Source organism: Oncorhynchus kisutch, linkage group LG4 (assembly GCF_002021735.2).
Source record: "Oncorhynchus kisutch isolate 150728-3 linkage group LG4, Okis_V2, whole genome shotgun sequence".
Lineage (NCBI taxonomy): Eukaryota > Metazoa > Chordata > Actinopteri > Salmoniformes > Salmonidae > Oncorhynchus > Oncorhynchus kisutch.
Genome location: NC_034177.2, coordinates 47,552,729 through 47,570,992, shown reverse-complemented (window position 1 = coordinate 47,570,992; position 18,264 = coordinate 47,552,729). Strand labels below are relative to the sequence as shown.

Below are 18,264 nucleotides of genomic sequence, written 5' to 3'. Positions count from 1 at the left end.
TGGAAAATAAGTATTTGGTCACCTACAAACAAGCAATATTTCTAGCTCTCTCAGACCTGTAACAACTTCTTTAAGAGGCTCCTCTGTCCTCCACTCGTTACCTGTATTAATGGCACCTGTTTGAACTTGTTATCAGTATAAAAGACACCTGTCTACAACCTCAAACAGTCACACTTCAAACTCCACTATGGCCAAGACCAAAGAGCTGTCGAAGGACACCAGAAACAAAATTGTAGACCTGCACCAGGCTGGGAAGACTGAATCTGCAATAGGTAAGCAGCTTGGTTTTGAAGAAATCAACTGTGGGAGCAATTATTAGGATATGGAAGACATACAAGACCACTGTTAATCTCCCTCGATCTGGGGCTCCACGCAAGATCTCACCCCCGTGGGGTCAAAATGATCACAAGTGAGCAAAACGGGGGGGGGGGGGGGGGGGGGGGGGACCTAGTGAATGACCTGCAGAGAGCTGGGACCAAAGTAACAAAGCCTACCATCAGTAACACACTACGCCGCCAGGGACTCAAATCCTGCAGTGTCCCCCTGCTTAAGCCAGTACATGTCCAGGCCCGTCTGAAGTTTGCTAGAGAGCATTTGGATGATCCAGAAGAAGATTGGGAGAATGTCATATGGTCAGATGAAACCAAAATATAACTTTTTGGTAATAACTGAACTCGTCGTGTTTGGAGGACAAATAATGCTGAGATGCAGCCAAAGATCATCATACCTACTGTGAAGCATGGGGGTGGAAACATCATGCTTTGGGGCTGTTTTTCTGCAAAGGGACCAGGATGACTGATCCGTGTAATGAATGGGGCCATGTATCGTGAGATTTTGTGTGAAAACCTCCTTCCATCAGCAAGGGCATTGAAGATGAAACGTGGCTGGGTCTTTCAGCATGACAATGATCCCAAACACACCGCCCGGGCAACGAAGGACTGGCTTCGTAAGAAGCATTTCAAGGTCCTGGAGTGGCCTAGCCAGTCTCCAGATCTCAACCCCATAGAAAATCTTTGGAGGGAGTTGAAAGTCCGTGTTGCCCAGCAACAGCCCCAAAATATCACTGCTCTAGAGGAGATCTGCATGGAGGAATGGACCAAAATACCAGCAACAGTGTGTGAAAACCTTGTGATGACTTACAGAAAATGTTTGACCTCTGTCATTGCCAACAAAGGGTATATAACAAAGTATTGAGATAAACTTTTGTTATTGACCAAATACTTATTTTCCAACATAATTTGCAAATAAATTCATTAAAAATCCTACAATGTGATTTTCTGGATTTTTTTCTCATTTTGTCTGTCATAGTTGAAGTGTACCTATGATGAAAATTACAGGCCTCTCATTTTTAAGTGGGAGAACTTGCACATGGTGGCTGACTAAATACTTTTTTGCCCCACTGTAGATAAGACAATGGGAAGACAATAACTGGGGATAGATTCCCAGGCACCTAAGTACTTTTTAATGCACCGGCATGATTTGGTATCAGGCAAGAGTCTTTATTGGGCATAAGAGCACCGGTGGGTGAATTTGAGGCACTGCTATGAGTGAGTGTCAGTTAGCCAATGCAGCTACGCTTAGCTACTGTAGCCATTATTATCATCTAGGCCTTCGGGCAACTGTGGACACCATTGACCATGTAATAATTGACCACACGATCGTTGAGCTCACGAGCCAGTGACCAAAGGACCACAGGTCATAAGCCACTTCAAACCAAACCCCTTGGTTAACAAACTAAATAGTAAAACACAGACAATTTTAAGGACGAATCACTACTGTACATTCCTGGAGAGAAGCTGAAACCCTACATTCCTTCATTGTTCAGAGGAAAGGGGGATCTCCCCTAGGCTAGGGCTGAACATGAAGCTACCTCTACAGTGTTACAGTGCTACATTCACAGTGTTCAATGTTCAGGACATTGAGTTCTGTGTGCACAGGGAAAAAGGAATAATTTATGACAGTTGGTCTTGAAATCAAGCAGAAGGGGAGTGAGAAACAGAGAGAGAGAGAGAGAGAGAGAGAGAGAGAGAGAGACACAAAGAGAAGTGAGAGAACAGACACAGAATGTGTTCCTGGGGGGTGGCTAGCTACTGTGCTCTTGTGGCCGATGCTTCGCCAAAGAAGGAGATGAAATTCACAGAACGCACACGTGCATTAAATAGGAATACTTTGAACACACATAAACAAACTACTGCATAGCCTTGCTACACATGCGCGCACGAGCACACACACAGAGGGTAGGAGCAGGGTAGAGATTGATGGCGATCCCCAAACATTCAAAGGTAGCTACCATTACTCTGACAATTAACTGTGAACATACCACAGAAAGGGAGAGAGCGAGAGAGTATGGATGAGAGAGGAATAAGAAAGAAAGAGGGGAGAGCAAGCGAGAGTTGGGTGTGGGACATTGAAGTGTGTGTGTGTGTGTGTGTGTGGCTGCATTTACAAAGGCATCCCGATTCAGATCTTTTGCATATCTGATACCCATCTGATCTTTTCCCTAATGTGTAAATCTGTATGGATGTGGAGGGTGCAGTGAGGTCACAGACATCTGGTCTTCTCCACTGGGCTTTCACAAATATCATCCCTAATTACAGGGGATCTACCATACACAGACCCCCGCCTCACACACACACACAGACAGATGTTTATACTCTCTCAACATAGGATTATTAGGAGACTGACTTAGGGCTGGGCGATATGGACAAAATATCTCAAAAATACTTTTCATCATTTTCATAAACGTCTGCATTTCCCTGCGCTCATTGAGAATTCCCACGCAGGGCTGCACGAAACAATCTAGGCCTTATTTTGAACCAAACCTTGCAATTTGACTTTGACTTGTGATTTAGAGCATAACACTTGGGTGAACTGTTGGAATCATGGAAGTAGAATGATTATTCTAATTCTATAGTTAGAATATAATATAGGATACTTTAAATGCAGTGTTTTGACATTACAAATGAAAATGCCAGGGAGGAGTTATTGTGACAGAGTAGAAACCAAAGTGTTGACAAGTGTTCCTAGGGGACCCTATAATCTTTATATACATTGAATGTTTTCTCTTAGCTACTTCATGTAGCTAACATATTCTTGCTTCGCGTATTCTTTTGATTTAGAAGATACTGTTAAACAAAAAATATGAGGATGTAGGTCTACACAATCACTGTTATTATCAGGCTATTTGGCACTGTGATTATTATTATTATGTGACCATGCTGGTCATTTATGAACATTTTGGCCATGTTCTGTTATAATCTCCACCCGGCACAGCCAGAAGAGGACTGGCCACCCCACATAGCCTGGTTCCTCTCTAGGCTTCTTCCTAGGTTTTGGCCTTTCTAGGGAGTTTTTCCTAGCCACCGTGCTTCTACACCTGCATTGCTTGCTGCTTGGGGTTTTAGGCTGGGTTTCTGTACAGCACTTTGAGATATCAGCTGATCTAAGAAGGGCTTTATAAATAAATTTGATTAGTTACGTTCGCTCTGACTCAGTACAATTATTAGCTAGCTGGCGATTAGCATTAGCGACTAGAATTAGCGTCTAACAACATTTAGACCCAACCTACTAAGACAAACTCGTCAACATTACCACATGTGCTTGCATTAACAATGCAGAGACTGAACGCAAGCGTCTCGTGGTGGAGGAACTACAAATGCGCTCCTTGAGTGACAGGGGGCGGGGCTAGGTCTGTGTGGAAAGCGGCATGGAGAGAGAGCGGAGAGAGATGACTCAGGTAGCAAAGTAAACTAGAAATATGGACTTTACACGCGGCGTATCACATTCAATAACACACCAAAACATTCAAAAACCAGTATAAGAAAAAAGTTTACTAAAAAACTAAAAAAACAAAGCGGTCCGTGCATCAATACAGGTATTTCGTAAAATATGGTATCCCGTCCAGCCCTACTCTGACTACTCATCTGGTTTGTATAAAAGAGGATAGATGTGGCCAGTTGTTGGCAGGTAAATACATGGGCATTCTACTCTACGATAATCCGTGTTTTGATGCCAGTACACTCTACTGAATACAGAGCTCTTAGAGGACAACTCTAGGGCACGTTAAGTAACTAACAAGCGGAAAATTCTGTTTACCTCAACAAATAAAAACAGCCGTGGCTCCCTGTGAGAGAGATGGCATCTGTAACCAGCGTCTATTTCCGGGGGGGGGGGGGGGTATATCCATCCAATAATATTTACACTGGAGAGGACATGGCTACCTCAGGGTGGCCAGACCAGCACAGGCTAGTAAGTGTCACGTGACCTGCAGATAACCAGAGGCAGACCCTTTCTATGGTTAATTAATGATTTATAAGTGCTTAATAAATGCTTTCTGTGGTTAATAAGTATACTTTTTAAGGAACAGGGCAAGGTTGACATCTTTGTATACGCACAGGTAGGAACACTTGGAAGAGGACAGTGCACAAAACAAGACCGCGTCACACTACACCATAGGGTCGGCCCTATAGTGTGAATCAGGAATAAGAGCGCTGCGCTCTAATAAGTCCTGCAGGAAATGGAAAAGCTATCTATTTCCTGGTGAGCAGGAAGAGGTCGGGGGTGAGCAGGAAGAGGCTCCTCTACTGGAGGTCCTTTGACAAATGCTGAAAACAAATGTGCTGTTATGGCTGTAGTGTCATTTAGAATGGATACTTAAATACCTCCCCAATACTGTAAATACATAGTACACTGGGAAACAATATGCTTAGGAAAAAATATTATTAGTGTGGAATTGACAGCCGGGGGAGATTTATTGATGGAAAGTTGTACAGGGGGACAATAGTTTTGCTCCCTGGTGTGCTTAAGGATAAGGTGTTTTTTATTATGTCCAAGATCAGCTGTTTTGACTGCGGGAGGATATTCCTGCATGCCTGTGGTATTTCCTAGCAGAGCCAGTGTTTAACACTCCCCATGATGTATGTATGTATGTATGTATGTATGTATGTATGTATGTATGTATGTAGAAGTTGGAAGTTTACATACACCTTAGACAAATGTGCTTTTTTCGCAAATGCGCTTTTGTTAAAACATCCCCCGTTTGGCAAAGTTGGCTGTCTATGTTAGGAAGAAATAGTCTTCACACAGTTCTCAACGAGCCAGGCGGCCCAAACTGCTGCATATACCCTGACTCTTTTGCACAGAACGCAAGAGAAGTGACAAAATTTCCCTAGTTAAAAGAAATTCATGTTAGCAGGCAATATTAACTAAATATGCAGGTTTAAAAATATATACTAGTGTATTGATTTTAAAGGCGTGGATGTTTATGGTTAGGTACACATTGGTGCAACGACAGTGCTTTTTTCATGAATGCGCTTGTTAAAATCACCCGTTTGGGAAGTAGGCTGTGATTCAATGATAAAGTAACAGGCACCGCATTGTTTATATGCAACGCAGGACAAGCTAGTTAAACTAGTAATATCATCAACCATGAGTAGTTAATCACTAGTTATGTTAAGATTGATTGTTTTTTATAAGATATGTTTCATGCTAGCTAGCATCTCACCTTGGCTCCTTGCTGCACTCGCATAACAGGTAGTCAGCCTGCCATGCAGTCTCCTCATGGAGTGCAATGTAATCGGCCATGATCGGTGTCCAAAAATGCAGATTACCGATTGTTATGAAAACTTGAAAATCGGCCCTAATTAAAATCGGTCGACCTCTAGTATGTATGTATGTATGTATGTGGCACAGTACGGTACTGAAAGTTATAACAGTATAGGCAGTCTATTTCAGAGTGTATCCATGTAGCCCTACTACTAACAGAGTATTTCAATATTCATAGTGTTTTATTCACCAGTAAGACTGCAGTAACATCAGAGTATATTTACTGCCAGTGCTGTGTGTATACTAAGGCCCCAGTCAGTATTATTAGCATCGACCTTTACAGGCATGCATAGCTGGGTGAGAGGGTTCAGGGAACGCAGCCAGAGAAACAGCACAGTCAGGAGGGAGAGAGAGAGGGTGAGAGAGAGAGGAGAAGAGGGGAGAGAGGAAGGGAGGGAGAGGGGAAGGAAGGGAGGGAGAGAGAGGGAGGAAGAGAGGGTGAGTGAGGGGGAAGGGAGAGAGAGGGAGGGAGGAAGGGCGGGAGAGAGTAAGACAGAGAGTGGCAGCGAGAGAGCAAGAGAGTGGCAGCGGAAGGAAGCGGGTGTGATAAAATAAAGTGAGAGTGAAAGAGAGAAAAAGAGAGCACTCAAAGCTTGTCTGGAGAAAAAGGATCATATTTTATTCAAAGCCCCATTAATTGTGTATTCATGACAATCTGAATTTTACATTAGAGGCAGTGTCAATCTGGCCTTAATGCATAAATCAATATCTCTAACAGCTACAGGGTAAAAAAAAAACATGTATATATATGTGCAGAGGGGAAAGGCTACCTAAATCTAGAAAGATTTAATAAATGTACATGTTATCTTTTCCTCTACAACTCAAAGAAAAATTATTTAACTTTGAAAGGCAAGGAAGGCCCTTACTAATATTGACACTCAGCTATTGTCTGGTGCTCTGCTGCTCTCCCAGATAAAACTCCAAGAGGCAGATAGAAATGCATTATGTAGAACAGAGACGTCTCTGTTACGTAGCAATAAAGAATCGCGTCACCACCCCTACATGTTACATTTCTATGTGCTACCTCACCCGTGCAATGACAGCTTGGTCAATACGTCAACTGCTCCACAAGTTCCTCATTTCAGCCACAGGGGCTCCAGATTAACATCGCCCACCATAGTCCGACCACGGCCCCATACACCTCCAACCCCTGGCTAAACAAACTGACGCTAATGCTCGCCTGTTGCGAGATAGGATGAGTTAAGCTGAGGGGAATTAGTAGACTAGTTACATGGCTACTAGGGTGGGTTTGTGTGATGGTGGGGCCAGGGGAATATATATATATATTTTTTAGCAGGCAGACAGAAGGACAACCCTGGGATTGGGAAATTCTGCCATCAAGGACTCCGGAATAATGGCCGGTTGGAATCATATGCGGCAGGGGCCAAGGTCGAAAGGTCAGCCATGAGAGAGGCTTTTGTCGATTGTGTGTGGGTGTGTGTAGGACCGTTTAAATTAGACACAGCAAGCTCTTTGTGGTATTTAAAGACTTCCACGGGGCCTTCTCCCTTGCCTCTCTTCTCACACACACACTAGCCTGTTCTTTGCAAGAACCAGGGGGAAAAAACGCTTTTGGGTCATTAACAAAAAATCATGTCTGAATGCAAGAGTTCTGCCTCAAAGCTGCCCATCTAAAGATCCTGCCTTTGATATTCACATGCACACACACACACACCTGGCAACACTGCTTCCCCCTGTTCTCATTCACTAAAACACCTCATTTAAGTTTCTAGGTCAGCTTAGTGACGAAAAACTGAATATATTATGACTGAGGATAAAGCTTTGCCGTGATAGGCCATCTCCATTTATGTTCTCTAGAGATACGGAGGGCTCTGGGATATTGGAGGCTTTACTGGAATACTGGCCAGAGTGTGTGTGTGTCCAGGGGGTGGGGGTCCCCCTGGTGCAGTATGGGTCCTGGGGGTCCCCCAGCTCTCTCTCCCTTCTGTCACACCCACGCAGGCGCTACGATTATTATTATTATTTTTAAATATATATATATATACATTTCTATGTGCTATCTCACCCTCACAATATATATATATATTTTACCTTTATTTCACTAAGCAAGTCAGTTAAGAACAAATTCTTATTTTCAATGACGGCCTTAGGAACAGTGGGTTAACTGCCTGTTCAGGAGCAGAACGACAGATTTATACCTTGTCAGCTCAAGGGTTTGAACTTGCAACCTTCCAGTTACTAGTCCAACGCTCTAATCACTAGGCTACCCTGCCGCCCCTGAACCCCACCCCACATCAATAACCATAAGACATGACGCGTCAAAAAAAAAAAAAAAAAAAACCTAAACCTACTCCTCTGAACTGTCAAAAAGTACCATCAAAGAAGTGTACCTTCTTCAATGAAAAGGTCTTTCAACCATACATGCACTTCTCATACCAGTCTTTTCCTTTTTAACCCATGTAACACGAACAATACTAGAGATCCATTTACCATATGTTCTATATTTCATGGTGAGGCCATCCCTCCCTCATGGAAGGGAGAGGGTGGAGAGATAAAGAGAACGAAAGAGAAGAGTGACTCATCCTGATAGTCTCTCTATTCCTTTTCTTCTTGGGTGGGGTGGGGTGGAGCGTACCCTTCACTGTGCTGCAATGCCTTGTGGGAGACAAATATCCATATGAAAAGACCTGGGCTTCCCGAAGGATCATAGGAGATGGATTCAAATGTACAGCAAGACCGATGATTAGTTGGGCAATGAGAGGGAAGGTGAATGGAGGGGGGTGCATGTGCACCTCAGTCTGTGCTCTACTAACAAGAGAGAGACAGGGCATCCACTAATTTGCCAACTAGAAAAACAGTATGGGAATAATGTAATGATCTAGATAAGAGAGACACGGACACACACATACAGCATGAATCAAATGATTATCTCTTCTCATTTCCAGTATGTTGGGTAGCTTACTGTAACATAGAAACAGATCTGCCTTTTGAGTCGAGAGAGCGAGCGAGAGAGAGCAAGAGGAGAGAGAGAGAGAGCGAGCGAACACTGGCCAAACATGCAGTCGTGAGGGATTTCACTTTGCTGGAGGGATCAATAAACACATGAACATTTACCAGCACATGCCTGACAGAGAGAGAGAGAGAAAAGAGAGCAGGAGAGAGAAAGATAGAGAGAGAGTGAGAGAACAGGAAAGGGAGATTTGTTTGAGGAGTGACTCAGGGGTCTGTAAATGGAAACAGCAGAGAATATAAGGCTGATTTAACAGAGATTTTCACACATGGGTAGACAAGTAGAATCTGTTCATGTTTTTAAGTGTTTGCTCAATAGGAATGTGTCAGCAACAGTAGCGTCGGATTGGATCAAGTCTTTCAACTAACAACTAATACATCATGTCTGAGCACATCCTACTTGGATCTACAACAGCACTTAAACCTATAGTAGAGCATACCAACTGCACCTGCAGATAGCCTTCGAGAAAATATTGACGTTTCGAACGCTGTTTGAAGCTTCAAAGTGACGGGCCAGTCTACCCACTTTCTATCTGTGTGTTATATTCTACTACAGTATACAGCTGCACCACAGTGGAGCCATTCTAAATGGTATTGCCATTTTGGAATAGCCGTTTTTTTTAGCTACACTCTCCATCCCTCCTCACTCGCGCCGTCTCCAGCTCTCCCTCTCTCTATTTCCATCCATGTCACCCCATCCATTTCTTCATTTCTCAGTCTCTCTCTCTAAGTCTCTCTCTAGTCTCTCTCTCTAAGTCTCTCTCTCTAAGTCTCCTCTCTCTAAGTCTCTCTCTCTAAGTCTCTCTCTCTCTAAGTCTCTCTCTCTCTAAGTCTCTCTCTCTAAGTCTCTCTCTCTAAGTCTCTCTCTCTAAGTCTCTCTCTCTAAGGTCTCTCTCTCTAAGTCTCTCTCTCTAAGTCTCTCTCTCTAAGTCTCTCTCTCTAAGTCTCTCTCTCTAAGTCTCTCTCTCTAAGTCTCTCTCTCTAAGTCTCTCTCTCTAAGTCTCTCTCTCTAAGTCTCTCTCTCTAAGTCTCTCTCTCTAAGTCTCTCTCTCTAAGTCTCTCTCTCTAAGTCTCTCTCTCTAAGTCTCTCTCTCTAAGTCTCTCTCTCTAAAAGTCTCTCTCTCTCTAAGTCTCTCTCTCTAAGTCTCTCTCTCTAAGTCTCTCTCTCTAAGTCTCTCTCTCTAAGTCTCTCTCTCTAAGTCTCTCTCTCTCTCTCTCTCTCTCTCTCTCTCTCTCTCTCTCTCTCTCTCTCTCTCTCTCTCTCTCTCTCTCTCTCTCTCCTCTCTCTCTCTCTCTCTCTCTCTCTCTCTCCTCTCCTCTCTCTCTCTCTCTCTCTCTCTCTCTCTCTCTCTCTCTCTTCCTCTCTCTCTCTCTCTCTCTCTCTCTCTCTCTCTCTCTCTCTCTCTCTCTCTCTCTCTCTTCTCTCTCTCTCTCTCTCTCTCTCTCTCTCTCTCTCTCTCTCTCTCTCTCTCTCTCTCTCTCTCTCTCTCTCTCTCTCTCTCTCTCTCTCTCTCTCTCTTCTCTCTCTCTCTCTCTCTCTCTCTCTCTCTCTCTCTCTCTCTCTCTCTCTCTCTCTCTCTCTCTCTCTCTCTCTCTCTCTCTCTCTCTCTCTCTCTCTCTCTCTCTCTCTCTCTCTCTCTCTCTCTCTCTCTCTCTCTCTCTCTCTCTCTCTCTCTCTCTCTCACAGCATGTTTGCTTAGAGTCTATCCTACTGAAATGTGTGTGCCTTGCCTCCGGGTGACGTGACAGCAGAGGAACAGTCAGTGACATTACATTTACATTAGCCGTTAGCTGGTGTTGAGCTTCCACCGCTAGGGACAAACCAAGCCACTCTTATATAACCAGCTGAGCAGCAAGCCAGGCAGGCAGGGAACGTGCGAGTGGCTAATTCGGTCCCACTACAATGGCATTTACAGGCCTAGATGCCAACAGCGCTAGGCTAACAAGAACAACCCAGCAGGTATGAGTGCTCTCTCGGTCAAAACCAATCGCAAACCAAATACTCATGTGACTAATGGGTGAATTGAATAGAATGTGCTCACTTAGGCTATATGAAGGCTTGTGCCAAAAGGGGAATCCCAAAATATGCTATGGTATAGCACCGACGTCATTGGAGGCGGCTGAGAAGAGGGCTCTATCTATTACATTTTTTATTTTATTTAACCTTTATTTATACAGGTTATTCTCATTGAGATAACATTTATTTTCAAGAGAACTGGTCCGACAGCAGCAGGGGGGACAAAGTTCCAGACAAAACAACTTACGTACACTAACACACCATTGAACAAAACTATAGACACACATACAGTACAATTACGTAAAGAAACACAAATGTCATAAAATAAAAAAAAGCTGACCTAAAGACAATTACACTGTGATAATTAAACCGAGCAGGTGTTTAAACTCTACCAACGTGACTCATAATAATGGCTGGAATGGCATCCAACACATGGAAACCACGCGTTTGATGTATTTGTTCCACTCATTACCACGAGCCCGTCTTCCCCAATTAAGTTGACACCAACCTCCTGTGATTGATGTGCTACACACTCAAATTGTATCTATTCTTTACATATCAAAGTTGGGGTCTGGTCTAGAGGTCGACCGATTAAATCGGAATGGCCAATTAATTAGGGCCGATTTCAAACAATCGGAAATCGTTATTTTTGGACACTGATTTGGCAGATTTATTATATACCTACAAACAAGCAATTTGCAAACAAATTTAATAAAAAATCCTACAATGTGATTTTCTGGATTTTTTTTTCTACCTATGATGAAAATTACAGGCCTCTCATCTTTTTAAGTGGGAGAACTTGCACAATTGGTGGCTGACTAAATACTTTTTTGCCCCACTGTATGCATGTATGTATGTATGTATGTATATATATATATATATATTTTTAAATGTACACCTTTATTTAACTAGGCAAGTCAGTTAAGAACACATTCTTATTTTCAATGACTACCTAGGAACGGTGGGTTAACTGCCTTGTTCAGGGGCAGAACAACAGATTTTGACCTTGTCAGCTCAGGGATTCAATCTTGCAACCTTACAGTTAACTAGTCCAATGCTCTAACCACCTGATTTACATTGCACTCCACGAGGAGCCTGCCTGTTACGCGAATGCAGTAAAAAGCCAAGGTAAGTTGCTAGCTAGCATTAAACTTATCTTATAAAAAACAATCAATCATAATCACTAGTTAACTACACATATTAGTAGTTTATCTAGCGTGTCCTGCATTGTATATAATCGATGCGGTGGCATTCGCGAAAAAGGACTGTCGTTGCTCCAACATGTACCTAACCATAAACATCAATGCATGCATTGCCTGCCCCCCCCCCCAATCTGATAGCGGGGTGGTAGATTCCCAGTCTCCCTTATGGCTCAGCTCAGGTACCCACATACACACATCATTTGTACGCACACAAAGACAAGTCAGCTTAAATAGATCCAGCTCAGAGACGCTGAGCTCACAAGATTTGAAATTTTAGAAAAGAAAATGAATATATACACTCAGCACATGTTTGCGTGTCGAACCATATCGCATCAGAACGAAACGCATCGATTCGTTCCTCTAATCAAATGGAATCGCACCGAATTGTTTCAAACTGAAATGTATCGTTCCTGTATTGTATCGGAGCCCGTGTATCTAGATACGTATCAAATCGTCTTGAAAGAGATGCGCATCCTTAACACAAATAAGATGGAACAGTATGTTCAAGCACAATATGTGGGTGGGTCTAAACTGAAGTGTGACAAAAGTAGTGCATTATGTAGGGGGATAGGGTGCCATTTTGAATGCATTCCAAAATGTAATCCCATATCACAAATTGGCAAAAATGATACCAGGCCACTCATTCTGAATGCAGCTCGGGTCACCCTACACCCAAACACCCCAAGCATAACTGAGGACCGACCAATAAGAGTGGGTGGCAAAGATCATTGCTCCCCCATGGCTAGCCAATGAAAATAGGGAATGGTGACTATGGGAAGAGAGAGTGTAGCAAGTGAGACGGTGACAGACCCCTGAATAGACTGTCCTGAATACACAGGGGAGCAGTTAGAAAAGCACATTGAATAGAAGCAGCAGCACCAACACACAGACCTGAGGAAATACTACTTAAAACATGCCAGGGAAGGGAGGTGGAGAGAAGTGGAGGGGGAATCGGGGGAGAGAGGGACAGAAACAGGGGTGGTTGGGGAAGAAAGGACAGGCAGAGAGAGAGAGAATGGGGGGGGGAGCAAGAAAGAAAGAGAGAAAGAGAAGGGGTTGTTTAGAGGTTGGCAGAGTAATAAACCATATGCCTAGAGTGGATGGTAGGCCCTGCTAAAGTTCTCAATGACAAATACCATGGCCTAGAGTCTTGCACAGCAGACATTTAATGAACCCCACTCTACCAGCACTACTCTGCTGCTTTCAGTCCCAGACACAGGAGATAAAATGGCAGCTGTGGTTTTAGCACTTGTTTTAGAGTGGCGGGGCACTGACAATGTACAGCACAAGGTGACAATGCAATTCACTTGTGCACAAACACATCTACACCTCATTTGGTGTGTGTGTGTAGCGCTTGAGTGCGAGGCCGGCCACTCAATCAAATGAACTCTCTCTCTCCGTGTCCATGTGTGTGTGTGTGTGTGTGTGTGTCCGTGTGTGTGAGACGGAGGCTGTTGACCCTTCAACAAGTCCATTACCACACCGGGGCATTTCCATCTAAAAAGGGCCCATGAGCACATCAATTTGGGTGTCAAATGAAAGCTCAGAGTCTATATTTTGGGCATAGATACATTTTTCAACCATTTTCCATGTTTAAAAAAAAAAGTGGCATAATCATAAATAAAGAGGCTTTGATTTCACGATAAATAGATGGAAAATGGGTCTTAGAAAACATCTACCAGAAAAAGTCTTAAAATGGTATCAGAAATACATCAAAAACACACTAAAAGTTGACGTAAAGACCCCTGCCAACTAATATCAACACTTACTGTATATTTTATTTTGGAGAAATTGTTTACCTTCTGTAAGTTTAAGAAATGACCAAAAACCCACATATCTTTAAGATATTTTCTAATTTCTCTCCCTCATGAGGAGGGAGGATAACGAAAGTTCACCGAAGTAACAAGTAAAGGTAGACCTATCAATTAGTTGTCGTCATTTTACTGATATGAATTTTGTTTGTTAATTATTAAGTGATTAAAACTCTTAATTCTGTTACCAAACTGAATTTGCTACCACGGGAAATCATAAGTCACAAAATATATTTTGGTCACCCGCTACTGTCCTCCCTTACAGTGGTATACTGTTATGTTCAGCTCATGATGGTTTTCCTTGTCTGTTGGTCAAAACCAAGAGCGATCAATCAAACTCGCTCACGCACACCTACCCATGAGCACCTTTGTCTCTCCATTGAATGTAACCGACACCCTCACCCACTGAGCACCGGACGCCCATGGGCAGTTGACATTTATTCAGCCCACCTTGACCTTGATGTAAACGCCCACAGACAGATTTAACCAAATCGGAACCCATCACAGACGTGTGTTTCACAATTTTGGATAGCACAGTACATTACAGTAAAGAAAGAGTAGAGTATAGTACAGTAGAGTCAAATACAATATATTCTACTGTAACATACTGAACAGAACTCTACACTCTATGCACTATACTCTTCTGTGATCTGCTGCATTGTCCAAACTTGTGAAACATGAGGAGAATGACATTCATATCCATAATTATGCATTTCTGTGTAGTACAGACCAGGGACCCATGACGTAATTCTGTTACCGGGTGTAAAGCCACTTCACTTACTGTACTTGAACCAAAAATATATATTTTTTATAAAACTCACGGTGCCATGTCATAGCTGACACCCCAGTCTTTCTGCAGACATCTTTTAAAGGGATACTCCCTTCCCCAGAGCCAGATGAACTAGTGGAAACCATGTTCAGGTCTCTGTGTCCAGTATTAAGGAAGTTCTAGGTAGTTTCGCCGGCCAATGCTAACTAGCGTTAGTGCAATGACTGGAAGTTAGTGCAATATCTGCTCGCATTGGCGTTACCAAAGTTCACACCTGCAAAGTTAATCTGCTGAATTTGTTTTTGTACATTTTGTGGAAAGTGTTAGACGTAGTCCTTGTTTTTTTTGTTTAGCATATATTTTAAAGTGAGAAAAAAAACTGAGTCAAAGCATTATTCCATTACTGTGGAATTGCCCGGTCACACGCCTATTAAAACATGTTCTGTTCCTCTTTAATGGTCAGTCTGGACAGGGGCCTCCTAGATCACGTCAACCATACACTGTTCATCACGCGATCAAACTCATGTTGGCTAACTAACTAACAACCACTAACTCATTCACTGGAGGTCGCACATGGCTAAAGGTCAAGCGGACCTCCTCAAAAAGTGTGTGTGTGTTCATGTGTGGGTGTTTGTGCGTGTGTCTGAGTGGGCTGATTTGCCTCTGGTCTCTTAACCCCAAAAACCGCAAGGAAGCTATGTTTCCGCCCATCACCATGCACTTACGCCAAATACAGACTGACAGCCCTGGTTTCCTTTAAACACACACAGCGGACCGCCCTGGGTACATAACCCACCCGCTTCAATACACACACAGCGGACCGCCCTGGGTACATAACCCACCCGCTTCAATACACACACAGCGGACCGCCCTGGGTACATAACCCACCCGCTTTAGAGACCCCTTTCAATACGCGCACGCACGCACACACACACCACCCACGCTTCGGTACATAACCCGCCCGCCCGCTTCAGAGACGCCCTTCCAAAAACCTACAATACACCCCCCCCCTGCCCTCTCCCTAAACCATGCAGCTTTCGCCTTCCTCTTCCCCAGAAGCTCAGTGTACATACCGTGGGTTCCAATAAAATAAGCCCACACTGTAACGACCCCAAAGCGCTCTGCATCCTTTAAAAACAACCACCTCCATTCAGATTGAATTAAAGTCCCCTGCCTGGGAATATTGCCGCCAACCCAAACCTACCAAATGGAGGAGGGATTGAGGGGAGGCTGTAAAGACACTATGTGGCCATAAATGAGATGAGGTGGGTGGTTAAGTAATGTTGGGAGTAGAATGGAACAGAAGAGGCCTGCGACGGGCCAGGAAAGTCCTTGCGGCATTGAAGAAACTTGTGAATGACGCTGACTTGCGTTGGCATTTTACTGTAGAGGAATAGAGGGCAAACGTGCGACAAACACCCCCCCCCGAGTCACACTAAGGGGGCCTAACCAGGTTCAAAATGTGGGGACCTAAAAAAGGTAGGTAGCCCTAGGAAGGCAGTGCTAACAGTAGTGTAACCACGAGCGGGACAACAGAAGAGCCAGTGTTGAGAAGAGCAGCTCTCTTCTGCTATCCTCTCCTATAGGATAAAGCTGTTTCTGTATAACGACAAGACAGTGGCCGAGACCTCCTCTCCTCACAAGCCAGACGACCCCTAGCAACAGCCTCAAGGCAGGACTGTACTGAGACAGAGATAAAGAAGAGAACAACCTCATTTGGTTGTTTTATTACAGACAGTTTCTGAATTTCCGTGGATATGAAACTGAACACACACATACATAGTTAAACTAGGAAACAGTTTACCGGGATGGATAGGGCAAGTCCTCCCGATTAAATTTTTTTTTTAAAGGCTTACGTTAACATTGCTAAGTCCTTGCCTTGAATTGTGGCAGCGAACTCTATAGCTTTACTGACCACTGCCTGGGAAGCCAGTAGTGGCGGTGATCTATGTCTACATATCTTTAATAAAAGCAGACAGCGGCCAGGTGTCACCGTCTAGTACGGAGTGTCTCATTGAGAGGGCTGTAGTGGGGTTACTGTCTGCTGTGGGGGAGGCACAGGGCACCAGTCCAAATGAAAGCCAGCCAGGCCTTATACAGCAGCACTTAAAACACCGCTCTCTTCCCATCACCTCCCGGCCCTTTCTCAGCCTCTCTCTCAGCTTCTCAGCCTGCCTCTCTCTCAGCCTGCCTCTCTCTCAGCCTGCCTCTCTCTCAGCCTGCCTCTCTCTCAGCCTGCCTCTCTCTCAGCCTGCCTCTCTCTCAGCCTGCCTCTCTCTCAGCCTGCCTCTCTCTCAGCCTGCCTCTCTCTCAGCCTGCCTCTCTCTCACTCTCACACACACAAACACACACACTCTCTTGGCGTTTCCCATTCCAACAGCTCCAGTCACGTCCCTACGGCTCCCATGGACTGATTGATTTAATTCATATGATCATTCAAATGCATATAAAGACGCTCCAGCTGTAGGCGACATTAACATGAACGTAACAATTATGGATGATTAACACCGAGCCTGAAGGTTTATTTCCATTGTGGCTAGCCTCAGTCGGATTTCTGCTGACATGGTGACGATAGAAGTTCTATCTAAGTAGTCATTGGGGTCTGGGGTCTGTGGCAGTGCTGGCCAGTGTCTCTGCTGTCATTGCGGTTTGTGAATTGCTTTGTTGTAGGATTAATTATTTAACCACCTTTTAGTTGGTTAATCATTCTTTCAATTGTAATGGAATTATGAAATTGAAATGTGGTGAATAACAAGTCATCATATTCTTTTTCATTATTCATTGTCATTAACATTCCTCTAGTCTAATACCCTATTATTCATCATAATTACTCTTACTAAAGTCTGTGGGAGACATCTCAATTAATTATATCCAAGAGGAACAGACACAAAACACACACACTGGCAGGCCCTTCTCCTCACGCAGATGCCTAGTCATCGATCGGGAACCATGGCCCTGTGCTCAGAGCTATTCCACACTCTTCAATAAGAGATGATAACAGATAAAGAATGAGAGTACAACGGGGATGAAAGTAGTGATGAGGGAATAAATTGATAGTTACATATCGCAACATTATTTTGGACAATATATCGACACACACGTGTGTGTGTGTGTGTGTATATAATATATATATATATATTACACACACTTGTGTGTGTGTATATAATATATATATATAATAATAATAATATACATATATATACACATACGTATACATACGTATACATATACATACGTACATATACACACACACATATACACACACACATATACACACACATATACACACACATATACACACACACACGTATACACACACACAGTTGAAGTCGGAAGTTTACATACACCTTAGCCAAATACATTTAAACTCCGTTTTTCACCATTTCTGACATTTAATCCTAGTAAAAATTCCCAGTCTTAGGTCAGTTAGGATCACCACTTTATTTTAAGAACGTGAAATGTCAGAATAATAGTAGAAATAATTATTTATTTAAACTTTTATTTATTTCATCACATTCCCAGTGGGTCAGAAGTTTACATACACTCAATGAGTATTTGGTAGCATTGCCTTTAAATTGTTTAACTTGGGTCAAATGTTTCAGGTAGCACAAGCTTCCCACAATAAGTTGGGTTAATTTTGGCCCATTCCTCCTGACAGAGCTGGTGTAACGGAGTCAGGTTTGTAGGCCTCCTTGCTCGAACACACCTTTTCAGTTCTGCCCACAAATGTTCTATGGGATTGAGGTCAGGGCTTTGCGATGGCCACTTCAATACCCTGACTTTGTTGTTCTTAAGCCATTTTGCCACAACTTTGAAGTATGCTTGGGGTCATTGTCCATTTGGAAGACCCATTTGCGACCAAGCTTTAACTTGCTGACTGATGTCTTGAGA

General features: G+C 43.4%; 1 protein-coding gene across 2 annotated transcripts in view; it reads right to left on the bottom strand.

Moving 5' to 3' along the window:
* The window catches only part of cttnbp2 (cortactin binding protein 2), a 67,620-nt gene that overhangs the window by 28,015 nt on the left and 21,341 nt on the right, over positions 1-18,264 (bottom strand). The window lies entirely within an intron of this gene.